At 48.4% G+C, this 17,262-nt stretch overlaps 1 protein-coding gene and 1 long non-coding RNA gene across 9 annotated transcripts in view; one reads left to right on the top strand and one right to left on the bottom strand.

Moving 5' to 3' along the window:
• Window positions 1–17,262, top strand: part of BCAS3 (BCAS3 microtubule associated cell migration factor) — a 754,554-nt gene that overhangs the window by 690,404 nt on the left and 46,888 nt on the right. The window lies entirely within an intron of this gene.
• LOC144582629 (uncharacterized) lies at window positions 2,746–15,551 on the bottom strand. Its single transcript, XR_013535718.1, has 2 exons — window positions 12,471–15,551; window positions 2,746–11,994 (listed from the first exon to the last, which is right to left on the bottom strand). It is a non-coding gene; the product is annotated as an uncharacterized LOC144582629 (long non-coding RNA).

The raw sequence follows: 17,262 nt of genomic DNA, 5'->3' as shown, positions 1-17,262 counted from the left end.
TGTTTCTGTCATTCCCGTCTAGCATGGCTTCTCAGTATGTACTCAGCACGTGGCTGGTGTGCTTGTTAGCCTTAGCTGATGACCTGCCTGAATTCTCAGCCCGTCACTAGGGCCAGCAAGAGCTTTATCCGCCTGTAACTGAGTCTGTGATGGGCTCGATTGTCATGCTTTTTGGGGGAGTTGTACCAAACCAGCCTTTTCCCCTGTATCATCCTGTGCTGGTCTGTCTCTTTTGCATGTTTGGGCTAATCCTCTCCATATGTGTGTCTGGTTTGGCATGCGGGTCTCAACCTCCCATGAGCAGGGTGAGGCTGCCTCAAACAAGTGCAGAGAGTTGCCACCCAGCCCGCTGGGCTCTGGAGCTGGGCCACGGGCTCCTCTCTTGGAAAGGCTCTGTGGAGTGGCACCTGGATGGCTTCTCTTTTGTGTTTTGAGAGCATAAGAAGGCATTCATAGAACAGATACCACCTGGTGACTCACTAGAACATTCTCACTAGGACAGCAGTCTTAAGGACTGCCCAGTGCTCAGCCACCGAGTCCTCCAGGCCCTGAACGTCCTGCTCGGACTTCGGCATCCCCTCCCTTCCCTCCACCATCCGAGAGGCCAGCTTCCTTCACCAAGGGAGCCCCTGCTTGCCCTTTATTGGAGAGTATCCCGGATGCCTACCTTGGCACGGGAGGAGGTCACCTTGTTCAAATAGTTGTGAGGGGCAAAGAGTTCACTGGTTGGTAGGGTTTATGGCTCCACATTGAAAGGAGGGAAACAATTTGACAGCAAGAAAAGACTCTCCTGTAAAGAGACTGTTACAATTTTACAGAGTTCTTTCCAATTGGTTGCCTCTATTAATCTCTGTACTACCCTGTGACATGGGAATTACTATTTTTTTCTATTTTTTGTCTGCTTTTTTTTTGACATGGGAATTATTATCCCCACCTTTTTTTTTTTTTTTTTTTTTTTTTTTTTAAGACAGTCTTGCTCTGTCACCCAGGCTGGAGTGTAATAGTGTGATCTCGGCTCATGGCACCCTCCACCTCCTGGGTTCAAGCAATTATCCTGCCTCAGCCTCCCAAGTAGCTGGGATTACAGGCATCCACCACCATGCCTGGCTAATTTTTGTATTTTTAGTAAAGACAGGGTTTCACCATGTTGGCCAGGCCGATCTCAAACTTCTGACCTTAGGTGACCCGCCTACCTTGGCCTCCCAAAGTGCTGGAATTACAGGTATGAGCCACGGCGCCCAGCCTATCCCCATCTTAAAAAGGAGGCAGCTAAGGCTCAGAGAAGTCATGTTGCAAGTCCAGGGTAGAGCCAGAACTAATCTGGTTGCCTGACTCTGAGTTCAGTGAGCTTTCTAGATTATTGCCGTCCCCAAACCTACACTGCTGCAACCTGGAGGTTCTACAAGCCCTTTCTCATAGACTCAGCAAGGTGCTTTTCTGAGACCCTGCCTGTCTCCCTGGACCCTGCTCACACCTTTGTCTGGACCTTTATTTTGTGAGCAGAGAAATGAAGTCTGGTGAGAGGAGCAAGTGTAGTTATGCACAGGGAGCAGCTGGCCCCTCAGACCTTGTCAGCCACCTCCACGGTGGTTGTTAGTCCTGGAAAAGCTCCATCTTCAGAGGAGTTTGTGCCCAGCAGCTGATCTCTACCTGTAATCTTCAGAGGGTATCAGTTCTTACCAGGCAATAGCTGTCTGTGACCTCAAGCCAGGCCCAGGACAAAGTGGAGACATTCTGTGAGGTAGGCAGGCCTCTGCCTCAGCATCACTAATAGCTCACCTTCCTGGCCACTCACATTCTGGCGCCTCAACCCTTGCCAATCCTATGCAAACTACACACTGTCTGTCAACCCTCACTGCCATCTTGAGCTCAAGAGCTCCTTTCTTGCCCTCTAAACTAACACTAGAGCTTTATCAAGTTCTTGAACCTTTTTTTTTTTTTTTGGAGACAGAATCTCACTCTGTCATCTAGGCTGGAGTGTAGTGGCGCGATCTCAGCTCACGGCACCCTCTGCCTCCCCGGTTCAAGCGATCCTCCTGCCTCACCCTCCTGAGTAGCTAGGATTACAGGGGCCTGCCACCATGCCCAGCTAATTTTTATATTTTTAGTAGAGATGGGGTTTCACCATGTTGGCCAGGCTGGTCTCAAACTTCTGGCTTCAAGTGGTATGCCCATCTCGGCTTCCCGAAGTGCTGGGATTACAGGCATGAGCCACGGTGCCCTGCCATGTTCTTGAACCTTCCTGGTCATTTGCTTCCCTGATTGAGAGATGAGTCAGCATTCATTCATTCATTCATTCATTTGGATATTAATTCAACATATAATTTGATGAGCCCCTAAGAGAGCCCTAGGGACTCAGAAAGGTAATCAGACACAATCTCAGCCCTGCAGGTCTTTACAGCCTAGCAAGGGAGACAGATGTGTAGACAGATGATCACCATACAGCAGAAGTGTCAACAAAGAGCTTCCAAGCTCATGTCAAAGCCATCTCCCTTGAACACCGATGAGAGGGAGGATGTGGGGATCAATAGTTAATTCCTTAGAAGTCACTGAAAAAGCATGTAGGAGACAAGGCTGAGCTGGATGACCTTGAGCAAGTTACGTAACTTCTCTGAGTTTCAATTTTCTCATCTATAAGATAGGAAGATAAAACCTACGTTGCAGAGTTATGTTGTAAGAATAATGATATATCCAGTCATTGAGCTAATGTCTTACATGTAATAGATCCTAAGAGGGCAAAGGAGGCACCACAAATATTGAATCGTATTTTTGGGAAACCAAAGTGTCAGAGGAACAGCTCACTATAACAGCAACTAGTATTTATTAATGTCCAGTAAATGTCTGACTCACTGATGGGCCTGGGCCCAGCACCTAAGGCTGAGACCTTTACTGCACCTGGCCTTCCTGAGCAGAAGTTGGTCTCTGGATGGAGAGTGCCTGAACCAGCCTGATAACCTGACTGAGGTCCTGAACCTGAGCAGAGGGCCTCAGTTAACAAGAATAAAGCCTTGGCACTGTGGTCATCCCAGGGGCACCCAGAGCAGGCCAGAGTCTTCCTCAGGCACATCACTGCCCCAGCTTTCAGCCAGGTGTCATTCTCAGCCCATTTTTTGTTCTCACCAAGTTGACTCAGCAAACTTCCCTTAGGGAGCCTGGTTTTAGGCAAGCCTGCTTCCATTGAAGTCCGCAGGCCTTGTGTGTGCTTTGTATGGTCACAGCAGCGATTTCTTCCCAGGGTTAGGAGGGGGACTTTCCCCTCTGGGCTAACATGCTGAGTCTTCCTCTCCAGGGAACACTTGCAATGTGTCTGTTGTCAGGGTCCCTAATGGTACAGGACTGCCTCCTCTTCCCCTCTCACTCAGAACTACTATTTTCTGTCTGTTGGGTCCCATCAAAGGGTCTGGGCCTTTTTTCCAGTTGTAAGACTCTCAGCAATGATGCCAAGATGCCCCTTGGCCATTGATCCTCTACAGCTGCCTCAGCTCAAATCACCAGGGAGTCAGGGTCCCTGTGAGTCAGGCTGTGCATAAACAATCCACTCCCTAGGGCTGTGCCTGCTTCTGTGGGTGCTGACTGACTTCCCTGAGAAATGCTCTGCTGAGCCAGGTGCAGTGGCTCATCCTAGCACTGTGGGAGGCTGAGACAGGAGGATCATTGGAGGCCAGGAGTTCAAGACTAGCCTGGGCAACAAAGCAAGACCCCCATCTCTAGAAAAAAGTAGAAAAAAAAAATGCCTTTCTGGCTTTGAAAATTAATTGCCCCTCTTAGAAACTGGAAGAAAGGGAGAAAAAGCAGCTTCTGGTTGTATTTTCTTCTCAGAAATCCACAAACTCCAATCTGGCCAGAAATGCAAAGTGCCAGAGTCTGAGCTGGAGTGTGGGCACCTGAGGGGGCACTGCTCAGCCTGGCAGCAGTGGCTGCCTGCCAGATTGACAGCTGTCTTTAGACCTCACCCCAAGGGCCACCAGCTCCCCACCTTAGGGAGCCCTCTCTCCTGGCCTCCTTTCCGTACTTTTTAGATGCAGGGCGTGTTGGCTTTCCTTTCGCGCCTCCAGCTCCAGAGGCCCTGCCCCAGTGGTGCTGCTCTGGATCAAGGCCTCACTAAACTCCCAGCTCCCTGGTTTGCAAAGCAAACTTCAGCCTTTCACTATTTACCTTGGCAAGCCCAGGACCGGATTGATGATCTGTAAAGTGGATTTGTTATTTGGCTGTTTGCTTTGGCAGCTCTTGAAAGCGCTTTGCTGATTACAGTCCCAGATGTCATTGCATACATTACCCTGCTCTATAACGGGGCTTTGAACACTTTAATTTGAACTACAAATACTATTAAGCTTTTTGCACCTCTTCTGCCTTTAGTTCTTGGATATTAAACATCAGAACAGACAGCCTGCATTCTCTTAGGCTTCTTTCCCCTGATCTTTGTTAGACTCCTCCCACAGAGAGCTTTGAGCTTTCTTCGTATTCTCTGTGAGTCCTTCTAGAAATTCTGCCCACCTATGCCCAGGTCTAGCTCAGCTACGCTGGCAGCAGCCTTGCCAGTTTTTACCTAACAGGTAACGTGACTTTCTAGTTTGGAAGGTGCACTGCGTTCATGCCAAGGCTGGCTTCCCCACAGTCACAATCATTTGTACTTTGCACTAGGGCTCCGTTTCATTCATCCACAGGGGTGCTGTATCCATTTTTTGTTTGTCTTGATGTTACTGACACCTTTCTTTGGGGAAAGCTAGATTTGGGAGCATGAATGTGTCATGTCATTTTGCCTAGAGAGGAAAAGGGTTTTACCCAAGGTTACACAGGAGAGGCAGCAGCAGAACTTTATCCTTTCCGGCCAAATGCGGTGGCTCACACCTGTAATCCCAGCAATTTGGGAGGCTGAGGTGGGCAGATCACCTGAGGTCAGGAGTTCAAGACCAGCCTTGCCAAGATGGTGAAACCCCGTCTCTACTAAAAATACAAAAATTAGCCAGGCATGGTGGTGTGTGCCTGTGGTCCTAGCTACTTGGGAGGCTGAAGAGGTTCAGGAGAATTGCCTCAACCTGGGAGGCGGAAGTTGCAGTGAGCCGAGATCACCCGATGCACTCCCGCCTGGGCAACAGAGTGAGACTCTGTTTCAAAAAAAGAACTTTATCCTTTCCAAACTCCAAGCCTGGATTTCTCCCCAGGATCCCGTTTTTATACTTTATTTAAAATCGCCTCATCTGAGTTGGAACAGGGACGTGATCCCTGACTATGTGTAAATAGAGGCGGTGGCAGATTCGCATACCTTGGGGAGTTAGCGGTGGAGAGTACTGGTGTTCCTAGCTAATGTGGGGGTCTGTGATTCAGTGTTCTCCCAGGTCAGCGCTCCTTCCTATTGTAAATAAACCATTAGCTGGGGGCCTCACCTCAGGAAGCAATGTAAGGCCCAAGGGAAATGGCCAAAGAAGTCAGCTTGCAGCCTCCAGGATGAGGCTTGGCTTTGCCCACAGCCTCGGCCCCAGGTCTTCCTCTTGGAGCAACAAAACGCTCGCAGGGATCCTCCTGCCAAGTTCCTGCCAGGCTTCCCTTGCCTTTAATTTGCCAAACTCTGTGTGAATGGCCACTACGTCTGTTACCCTCCAAAGAAAATTACGGTTTCTAGTACACCTAAATGAAATAATGGTGGGATTGTTTTTAGTATTGTATTTTTTTTCCTTTTTCTTTTTGCGTTCACCCTTAAAGATCATTTTTTGGTCTACTCCCTCTCCTCTAGCCTTAAAGTGTCCACCAGGTTCTTGGCTGAAATGTTTCAGCGTTTCTGAAGGCGTTAGAAACAGAGAAAGCCTCCTTGGTATGGAGAATTTGTGACGTGCCTATTCCCACACCAGTCCTGCAAGGAAGGTAGTTCTTTTTTTTTTTTCTTTGTTTTTGTTCAAGTAGGGAAGACATTCTGAGAGACAAAATTCTGATGCACAGTAAGATATCGTTTTGCATCTACATACTTTTTTTTTTTTAAGACAAGATCTTGTTCTGTTGCCCATGCTGGACTGCAGTGGCATAATCTCAGCTCACTGCAACCTCTGCTTCCAGGCTTCAAGCAGTTCTCCTGCCTCAGCCTCATGAGTAGCTGAGATTACAGGCACATGACACCACACCCAGCTAATTTTTGTATTTTTAGTAGAGATGGGGTTTCACCATGTTAGCCAGACTGGTCTCGACTGGCCTCAAGTGATCTACCTACCTCGGCCTCCCAAGTGCTGGGATTACAGGCGTGAGCCACCATGCCTGGCTGGAAGATAGTTCTATCCCATTTTATAGTTGAGGAAACCAAGGCTACATGAGGGAAAGCACTCCACCCAGTAGCCCACAGATCTGGGGCCATTGTTAGTCTGGGTTCTGACTTAGGCACTGCAGTGTTCCTTCTGTGTTGTGAGCACCTCAAAGGTAGGTCGAATGTCACGGCTAATGTTGTATCTCAGTGACTAACACTGGGCCCAGCTTATGTTAGCCCCATAAATATTTGTTGGTTGAATAACCATAAATCCACTCAAGTGTTTCTGATTTTAAGTGACCTTGTCTTCCCTGTGGCCAGTCTCCGGCGGGGGTGGGAGGTAGGGGACAGACACTCAACTTTAAAATATTTCAGTTGAAGAAGTTAATTCACTTTGTAAGTTTACTTTAGGAGTAGAGATTATTGCAGTATTTTTGGCCACCACTCTCAAATTCTTCTAAACCTTTACTATAATAAGCAAATTCAGCAGATTAAGGACATACTTAACTGCCAAATGGTGTTCTGAACTGTGTAAAGTTACCAGAGTCGCTTTTTTTTTCCCTTAGACAAAAGATTGTGTGGGTTCTGTGAACTTCTCTGCTTCTTTTTAGCTCTTCCTGTTTTATTGTGTTTGAAGTATCTTTGTGGTGACCTGTTGGGATTGGATTCTTCCATATGGAAGTGTTTCTTTAACTTTTTAATCGTTTCTTTTGGGAAGTAGAAGGTTAGGAGTAGCAGATGTTTTTCTGGCGTTGTTTGCCGAGGGGAGGTAGGGGCTTTTGGAGCTGTGAGTCAGGCCAAAGCCAGCCTGGAAGAAGAAGGCTGTCCCAGGGGTGGGAGGCTGCCCATCACCGTTGGATCTGGCCGAGCAGGCCCGTGTGGGAGTCGTAGCTCTGTGTCCTCACCCTGACTAATGCCTTTTCCATTTCCCAGGAAGAATACATTTTCCCCTGTGACACTGAGAAGTTATTTTTTTCAATGTCCCAAAGCAAATTCTTATCAGTCCTCAAATGGGAAGCCTGTCTAGTGCCCTTACCAAGAAAAAGAAAAAAAAAAAAAGAAAGGAAAAATAGCAAATAAAATGAACCCTTCTTCCCCCCACTGCCTTCATGGCAGTCACGTCCCGCTTCATAGCCCATTACCCCATTTCTCAGTGAGCCAGAGTTTAGCATCTTGGTTTTGGGAAGAGAATTTTTGCAAAGACCCATCTGCTTCTCCCATTTTCTCATGTTCTTTTGGACCCTATTACTCAATCAGTGACATGTGACCTCCTGGGAAGGTTGTTCTGTGGAGGTTGCAGAAACTGGTGATTGGCAGTCATCTTCCCAGCTCTCAGCTTCAACCCTGATTCTGACAGTGGCAGGGGCCCCTTGCCCTTAGTCTGTTTCACTTCCTGCCCCTAGTGCCCACCTCTCCTTCATCCCAGGTCACACTGGAAAGCCAATGAAGAAAGGGCTTTGGTTCAGTGAGTGAGAGCCTCGAGGCACTGGCTCCCTTAGATCCAGAGGATGAGGATGCAATGGGAAGACCCATGGAGCCACCTAAAGGAGCTTAAACTAGGACTTCCCTTGGCACCAAAGCTTTGCAGATAAACTAGGGAATCTCAGCATGTAAGGAATGAGGAGCCTGGGCACAGTGGCTCACAGCTACAATCTCAGCAGTTTTGGAGGTCATGGTGGGTGGATCACCTGAAGTCAGGAGTTTGAGACCAGCCTAGCCAACGTGATGAAACCCCATCTCTACTAAAAATACAAAAGCTAGTTGGGCGTGGGAGAATGCATATCTCTAATCCCAGCTACTTGGGAGACTGAGGCAGGAGAATTACTTGAACATGGGAGGCGGAGGTTGCATTGAGCCCAGATCATGCCACTGCACTCCAACCTGGGCAACAGAGCGAGACCCTATCTAAAAAATAAAAAATTTTTTAAAAAGGCAAAGGAGGTGAATGGAAGAGTCAGTAAAAGAGACTACAAAGTCGTGATCAGAAAGATGAAAGGAAAACCAGGTGAGTGTGCTGTCCTTAAAGCTAATAGAGAGGGACCAGCTATGTCAAAAGCATACTTGACCTGCTGAAAGATGAGGTCAGATGATAGCTGAGAAATGGCTGTGGGATTCAATAATGTGGAGGTCTCTGCATTAATTGATTTGTTGAAAAAGAAATGGGGACGTCATTAACTTTGGAAGAACAGTTTCAGTACAGACGGTGGGGCAGAACCTCATTGGAGTGGGTTCAAAGAGAGAAAGGGAGGAAAGCAATTGTAGACAGCAAGTCCAGACATCTCTTTCAAGGAGTTTTGATTAAGGGAAGGAGAGAAATGGGGCGGTAACTAGAAGAGGAAATGGGGTCAAGAAGGTCTTTCTTTTTTCTTTTTAATGGAAGAAATACTAGCATAGTGATGGCAAGAGAGGGTGGGGCTTGTGCATACACGGAGGGACTGGCCTTGGTGGAAGGAAGGGAGACTGTGAATACAAAGATGCAAGGGGTGGGTGGATGCCGGGATGGGACTTGAAATCCCTCTCTGATGGCTTCCATTTTCTTGATGAAGCCAACCTCTAAGCCCCCCACTGAAAGTGAGAATGGTGGTGAACATACTGGAAGTTTGAGGGGAGAGGAGCAACAATGAAGTAATCATGGGAGGGAATGCGCTCAGGAAGTAGAACTGGAGGACGGCGTGAAAGGTCCGTCTGAGGTGGAGGGATCATCAGTTGAGGCTCAGACCACTCAGCATGGTGTGCTTTCCTCCCAGCTGCGAATTGCTGTCGGGGGGCCGGGAATGGGTGGGAAGCTGGATTTAACAAGGTTGTGGTTTCACCAGGCAGGTATGGCCAAGGGAGAAAGAGATGCAGAAGCTGAGAGTGTGTGCAAGGGACTGAGTGTAACAACTGGATGTGGTGGGAAGAGAGGACATGGGGGGGCAGTGAAAAGCAGGTGGGGTCAATGGATTATAGACCCTGGTGAGGTTGTTCTTTTTTTTTTTAAAGACAGGGTTTCACCATGGTGGTCAGTCTGGTCTTGAACTCCTGACCTCAGGTGATCCGCCCACCTTGGCCTCCAAAGTGCTTGGATTACAGGCATGAGCCACCGCACCCAGCCCTACCCTGGTGAGGTTGAAGGCTGCTTGGAATTGGGGTAGCAGAGGCAGAGAACCAGAAAGAGAAGAGGGATCTTTGATCAATGTGGGATATTTGAGATTAGGATTGTGATGGGGTTTGCAGTTATTGTTAATTCCATCAAAGGAAGGGCTGTGGCAGTGAGCGGCAGAGGGGAAGGAGAAGGGCGCTGGAAGGGAGGAGGGTCAGGGCCTGAGAGCCAGGTTGTTGACAGGGTCATCGGTGTGACTGTGACAGGGTTGGCGTTGTGACACTGTTAAAGTGGCAATGAAGCAGGAGCTGGAATCATTAAGGAATAAGGAGTGTGAGTGTGCTGGGGGCATGGGGTGGCCACAGGAACAGACTGTAACAAGAAGGGGCAGTGGGTGGAATAATCTTATGACACAATCAAAGTTGGGGGTTTATCAAAGATAGAAAAGTCTGCGTCTACGAGGAGCAAAGAGGACATCAGCTCCCACCTCAGTCAGCCACCGCAGGAGAGGACTCTGGGGCAGGTGGCATCCTCAGAGGAGAGCCTAGTATTTCCCAAAATACAGCACTTTAGAATTTACAGAAAGACAGTGAGTGGACACTTCCTGTTCCATTGGATCCTTTCAGCAGCGCTTCAAGTGGAGAGGCAGATACATGATCCCCGTTACGCACATAAAGTCACTAAAGCTGGTGGAGCTAGAGCACTCGTGCAGTGACACTCAGCCAGCTGCTGATGGATTCCGGTCTTCTGACTCCAAGTCTAGTGCTCTTTCCACAGCATTGTATGGCCTACCTTTAGGAGGCCAGCAGTACCTCAGTAGAACCATAAAATCACAGTTGATTCATAGTTGCAACTGAAAAACACACTCAGTCCAAAGCCACAATGGTTGTTATCACACTGCTTCCAAAACATGAGATTCAGCCCCCAAAGATGGGTTCAGGGAATGGCAATCATCTGGCCTTTTTTCTGCGAATCCAAATACCTTTTTTTTTTTTTAAGACAGTCTCACTCTGTCACCCAGGCTGGATCGCAGTGGTGCGATCTTGGCTCACTGCAACCTGTGCTTCCTGGGTTCAAGCGATTCTGTTGCCTCAGCCTCCCGAGTAGCTGGGACTACAGGTGCCTGCCACCACACCCGGCTAATTTTTTGCATTTTTAGTAGAGATGGGGATACTAAAATATCTTAAACTTAGTAGCCAGTAGGGCACAGTGGGTATTCCTTTTCAGGGATGATTTACATAACAATTTTTGAGTGGGGATCATAGTTTTAAGAAAGTTCCAAGACCACAGCTTTTTAGAAACTATTGACAGAAAAGTGACTATGAGATGTGGACAGACAATGGAGTAAATAATGAACTTAGGACAATGGTTTAGGGCTTCTTTTGAGATGGAATCTCTTTAGCTCGGGCTGGAGTGCAGTGGCAAGATCTCGGCTCACTGCAACCCCTGCCCCCTGGGTTCAAGAGATTCTTCTGCCTCAGCCTCCTGAGTATCTGGGACTACAGGCATGCACCACCACACCTGGCTAATTTTTGTAGTTTTAGTAGAGATGGGGTTTCACTACGTTGGCCAGGCTGGTGTCAAACTCCTGACCTCAGGTGATCCCTCCACATCAGCCTCCCAAAGTGCTGGGATTACAGGCATGAGCTGCCGTGCCCAGCCTAGGGCCTGGTTCTTAAGCATGTCATTTCCTTCTTGATCCTCAGGCCCAGTGAGTGAGGCAGTGGCGCGGTCCAGGACCTCCCAATGCCAAGCACATCCCCTTTTCTTCCTCACTGGGGCAGGTGCTTACACAGGTAGAGAGCCCAAGCCCAGGGTGGCAGCCTCAGTTGCTCAGTCACGCAGCGGGCATGTGCTGACCCCCATTACAGTCCCAAGCAGACAGAGACATGCACCACACTACAGAAATAAACACAGTAAAGGCCTAGAGGTTTCTGTCACACACCATATGAAGAGATTTTCTTTTAAATGAAGGCGAGAGAGTAACTTCTTGGCCACCTTCTCCTATTTTGCCAGCCTCCTGGGCCACTGAGGAGGGTAAATTCGTGGAGGGGTAGAACCCTGTGCCTCTGTCATCGCTCTCTGCCATGCGTCTTCATAAGCACGTTGGCTAAGGCTGTTGCCACACAGGGTGGGAACGGTAACATTTCTACAGGTGCCACCTGGAAGAGCAGAACGAGCCCTTCCATTTCATAGCCTGTTGTGTATGGTACCAGAATAGCCTCTGAATGGAGAGAATTCACAGGTCTGCACCCTGTTCTCTGACCACCAGTGGTCAGGCAGACATACTGACCCAGGCAGGAACAGAGATCCAGCCATGGTTTATAGCAGCCGGGAGTGCCTCAGAATCACCTGGTGAGCTTTTTAAAGATACAGATACCCTTTTGCCCCAGAAATTCTGATTGTAGTCTGGGGTGGGCCTTGCAGCTCCACAAATGGAAAGCTCACTTATTGATGGGAGAAGTACTGGTTGAGGAAGCGTAGGCAGAGGTTTGAGCCAAACAGGGAGATGGCAAGGCAACAAACATCCCACTGCCGCTCCTCTACCACCTCTGAGTGTGATCAGATGTCTCTCCTGACAGATTCTCCTCTCAATATTATCCTCCAGGAACTTGTGATTATCCTCTGTCTAAGTCAAAAGCAGCTTAATTCCTCTAAAAACAGTGCCAGTTGGACATTTCGCCTGTAAAGAGAGAAGCAAATCTGTGTCAGCGTACTTTGCTCAGTTCAGCCCTGCAGCCCCCATGGTGACCCTAGACCACCTCCTCCCCTTTCTCTTCCTTCTACAAAGTCCAGCGCTTTGCTGGGTGCCTGGTTGGTGAAGTCAGGTCATCCCAGCAAAACTGGGTGCCTTGCTGGATACAAGCTTGGGTAGAGTTGGCCACATGAAATGTGATTGGCAAGAAGGTCCTGAGTGGGCTGAGATGGACAAGAGTCAGAAGACAAGGGCCAGGAGCCTGAGGGCAGGCTGAGGATGCCAGCTAGCCCCCGACCCCAGTGAGCACTGCATCTGAGTCTAAGAGAGGCCTCACTGATACCCATAAAGATGTGGACCATGTGAACCCTTTTTATATAGGGGAACCTTAGTTTACCTCCCGAAATCATCTTTTGACATTAAAAAAAAAAAATCCCCTTGCTCTTAAAGAGCCAACCTCTTACCAGTTGCTTCTCTTTTGTCAGAGACATGGGCCTGTTCGACCAAGACTCTGGGTCTTCTTGTCAAGACTAATTTCCTTCCAGGCCCAGTTTCATCTTCATGGGGACTTTCTTCCATCTGTGCACTGATGTTAGTGTCCTGTTGACATTTAAAGTCCTTGATTCTCTGGGACCAATATAGAGACATTAAAGAAGGCAGGTCCTAAGTTTTGAGGGTACCATGGAGAGCAAAGCAGATGATATCTCTGCCCGCTTGGGGCTTATATTCTAAAAGAGGAAATAGCCAGAAATGGCAGTAGAGTGTGCTACATGCTGATAGGGCAGGTTCGGGGCACCTGACCTAACCTAGGGGAGGATCAGAAAAGGCTTCCCAGAAGTTCCATTTCAGCTGCAGTAGAGGGATGAGCAAGGCGAAGTGGAAAGGCCGTGGGGTGAAAGGAAGGAGGTTGTTGGAGGGACTGAGGGAGGTTCATCATGGCTTCCCAAAAGGACAGGGGAAGGGAGTGGGAGAGATGAGCCAGGGAAGCAGCAGGGCCCAGCTCAGTAAGTAAGGGACAGCCACGATGAGGAGTGGCAGTCTTCCACTGTGCACTGATGTTAGTGTCCTGATGCAGTGTCATTCCAGGCCCTTGTTTGCCATCACAGACAGGTATTTTATGATTCCTGGATCTGAAATACACACACACACCCCTCACAGAAAAATAGCCACTCTGTCCCTCTCATGCGGAGGAAGCTCAGGGGAATCTGGAGTATAAACCATCCGCCTGGGCAGAGCTCGCCTGCCATAATCATCTTCCTCCGCCTCGGAGTACCACTCAGCCTCACACAGCACCAGCTCTCTGATGAAGAATAGAAGTGACAAGGGCAAAATAAAAATCTCTCCAGAATGTATTCAGTGGGAAACTGAAGCTGGGAAGGGGAAGGACTGTTCTCGTTCCCGGACAACACTCGCACTCCTGCCTGCTCTCATCAGAGGAGACTCTGCTTCTGCTCTGCCTGACCAGCTGGCTGGGCAGTTCTTCAGGGGCTGTGTCTTGTGCTTGTCACTCCTACCGTGGGTCACTTTTAAGATGTGTGGACTGCTGAATCTTTAAAGGAAAGAACGAGAAAGGGAATCCCAGAGGCAGTTGATGGCAGGTGATTTGCCAAGAATGAGGAAAAAGTTGTGACAGGTTTGGGGAGCTTGAGAGGAAGAAATACAGGAGGGAAGTAGCCAGGAACCCATGGAAAAATGAAGGAGGGATGAGGGAGGAAGGGAAGGAAGGAGGGCAGGCTGAGGAGCAGGGAATGCCTAGCTGAGAAGTGTGTCATGGTGCCATTTGACACAAGCATGCGCATTTTGTGTAGCACAGCTCAGCAGCCTGGATGGTTCATCTTGATGGTTTGACAAAGTGAAAGTGGCAGATAGGCTAGGAGGAGCAGAGGTGGGGAAGGGGGTTTAGGGCGGACTTGGTGAGGGTATTAGAGGACCTGTGAGCCCCAAATACAGGGATGGGCAGTGAAGGAGTGGCACCAGGAAGAAGCCAGTAGACTGGGATAATAGGGAGGGCGTCAGGGGTAAGCAGGCTCCTTGAGGTCAAAGAGCATGATAAGAATAAGGACTGAGGGGGAGAGAATAGGAAGTTTCATGATGGCTATATGGGATTTCTAAGCTTGAAGTCCTAGAAATGCCAATTGTAGACAATGCCGTGAGCCAGCTTCTTGAGTTGCTGGAGTGGAGGTGAAGGTCCTTGATGTGTGGACTGGAGGTCAGTGAATGTCAAGGCCAAGGGCATTGGCTTGGTCATGCACCTGACATCATCCTTTTAGTGTTTGGCAGAAGTGGTTGAGAAGGTGACAGTAGGTTAGGTGCCATAATCCTTGCTGAACTCGAGGAGTTGACTTACAAGCCCTGCAGAGTCCAGTGGCAGGGATGCTCGGGACAGATTTTGTGAGCTCTGGGCTTCTCTCCTGACTGGAAGAGTGATGTCATCCATTTGTATTCCTTTGGAGAAGTACTTCCTTTGATTGTCAGGTCATTTTAGCATGATTGAAAAATCAGGAGAAAACTTTTTTAAATGCCCGAAGGGATTTTTTTTGTTTTTGAAACAGTCTCCTTCTGTCGCCAGGCTGGAGTGCAGTGGCGCTGTCTTTGTCACTGCAACATCCAACTCCTTGGTTCAAATGATTCTCCCACTTCAGCCTCCCGAGTAGCTGGGATTATAGGCATGCACCAACACACCCAGCTAAATTTTGTATTTGTAGTAGAGATGGGGTTTCACCATGTTGGCCAGGATGGTCTCGATCTCCTGACCTTGTGATCCATCTGCCTTGGCCTCCTAAAGTGCTGGGATTACAGGCGTGAGCCACTGCGCCCAGTCGCATGAAAGCAATGTTAAATGAGATGTCCAAAGTTCTGGCCTCTGGGTCCAGCCCTCTGACCTAATACAAAGTCACTCTATACCTCAGCCTCTTTCTGAAATGGAAGAGCTGCCCAGGACTGTTAGGCTCCGCAGGATAGCAGCACATTCAGGCGTTGACTGTGTATCAGGTGCTGTGCTGAGCACATTCACTGAAGCCTTAGTATTTTTATTATTCCCATTTTATAGCATTATAAAGTGAGCTGAGAGAGGTAAATAATTTGCTTAAGGCCATATAACTATTAAATAACAGAACAAGGGCCTTGAAGCCTGAGCCTTTAACCATTTCCTGTACTGCCTCCATTAGGCTCTGCAAATGTAAAAATAAGATAAAACAGTCAGTACTAGGTGTAGGAGAAGGATGAAGGCAAGCCACTTCGCAAGCTCGTCTACACCGTGTTAGAGGTTGGCATGTGCTGTGAGGATGTGGTAGGGGGACTGGTTCCTCCTCCAGGGTGACTCCAGGAAGGCTTCGTGAAGGAGCTCGTGTTGGGCTAAATCTCAAGGCTGCAGAAGGCAGCTTGTCATGTCACTTGGCACCTCTTCTCATGTTGGTCTGAAATCAGGTCATTGTCCTCTCCCTGTGTCCTGTTTTGCCCCGTGGGGCCACAGAAAAGAATAAATTCCCTTTTCAATAAAATCGCTGTTTAAGTATTTGATTTTTGTTTTAACAAACCTTTTTTTTTTTTTTTTTTTTTGAGGCAGAGTCTTGCTCTGTCACCCAGACTGGAGTACAGTGGTACAATCTCAGCTCATCACAATCTCCACCTCCCAGGTTCAAGCAATTCTCCTGCCCCAGCCTCCTGAATAGCTGGGATTACAGGTGTGCATCACCAAACCTGGCTAATTGTTTGTATTTTTAGTAGAGATGGGGTTTCACCATGTTGGCCAGGCTGTTCTCGATCCCCTGATCTAAGAGTATCCACCCACCTCAGCCTTCCAAAGTGCTGGGATTACAAGCATGAACCACCACACTCGGCCAGAATCACTCTTCAAATATTTGGATAGTGAAATTGTAGCTTTTATATTGTCTTCCCCAGGTTAAACAACCTTGATTTCTTCCTTCCCTTCTTCCTGCTAGGTGCCAGGAACTGAGGCACTGTGCTGTGCATTGGGACACAGAGATCTATAAAGGAAAAGCCAGATGCTGCCCATAAGGAACTTACAGTCCAGTGGGAAGAATAGGCCAGAAAATACTTTATTGCCTTTGTCTGTCTCCTTTACCAAACTTCCCATCATCCAGCATAGTGGCTGGTGCATAATGGGCATCTATTGTGTCTCTTGCGGAACTGGTGACTTGAGGTGCTATGTGAAGGTGATTCAGTGGAAATTCTGCACTTAGAGTATTGTGGGGGCCTGTTGGAAGACCTAAGTCAGACCCTGAAGGGGAGTGGTAGACTTCTCCACATGACCTAAGTCCCCAAAGATGAATAGGACTTCACGGGGGAAGGCATTCCAGGCAGAGGGAGCAGCAGATGCAGAGGCACAGGGGGCAAGGTGCAAGGTGGGGTGTAGTATTCAGAGTCTGGAAAGCTGGTAGGGCCAGATGATAGACAATTGTGCTAAGAAGACTGGGCTTCATCCTGAGGGCAGAGTAAAATGTTCAGATTCACACTGTGAAAAAGGTCACTCAGGTGGCACTAGGAAGAATGAATTGAAGGGAAGCCACATTAATAGGCAGAAAGACAATGTAAAGATTGCTGGAGTAATCCCAATGAGAACTGGTAAGAGCCTAAGCCCAGTGGCTACGAAAAGTGGGAGATAAATTCAAGAGGGCTTGGGAAGGAAAATCCACAGGACTTACTGGTCAGCTGGTTGGAGGAGCACTGTTTGGGGCAATCAGAAGAAGGTGTTGCCACCCACCAAAGTAGGGCTACAGAAGGAAGAGCAAGGGCTGGAGAAGTAAGGTAGTGGGTTTCTTTGGGAAGTGTTGAGTTGGAGATGCCTGTGGAACATCCAGCGAGGGTGTTTGGTCTTATACAAATGGATCTGGAGCCCAGGAGAGAACTGAGTTAGTGGTGCTGTTTTGGAAGTCAGTAGCATGTAGGTAGCATTGGGTATTTGTAACTGTTAGAGTAGCTGAGCTCGCCCGAGAAAGAAGAGAAGAAGGCTGAGGGCACCAAAATTTGAGTTGCAGAGAGAATAAAATAAGGTCTTGGGAGAGACTTGGGGGCTGTCGGAGAGGGAAGAGGAAAACCGAGGAAGCTAAAGATGGGGGTAGTCAGCAATTTCCCATGAAGTCAACTTGCTTAATAGAATCTGGGCTGCCCACAAGGGACCACATCATTGTACCTAGCTGCCATGATTGTGGGGGGATGGTCATGTGTTTCTGCCATCTCTTGGACAGAGTTAAGGATGAATTTAAGGACCTGTGCTTTGGAGCAGTGGTTTCCAAA

Source organism: Callithrix jacchus, chromosome 5 (genome assembly GCF_049354715.1).
Source record: "Callithrix jacchus isolate 240 chromosome 5, calJac240_pri, whole genome shotgun sequence".
NCBI lineage: Eukaryota > Metazoa > Chordata > Mammalia > Primates > Cebidae > Callithrix > Callithrix jacchus.
Note: the sequence above shows the minus strand (reverse complement) of the source record. Positions and strands in the feature narration are given on the sequence as shown.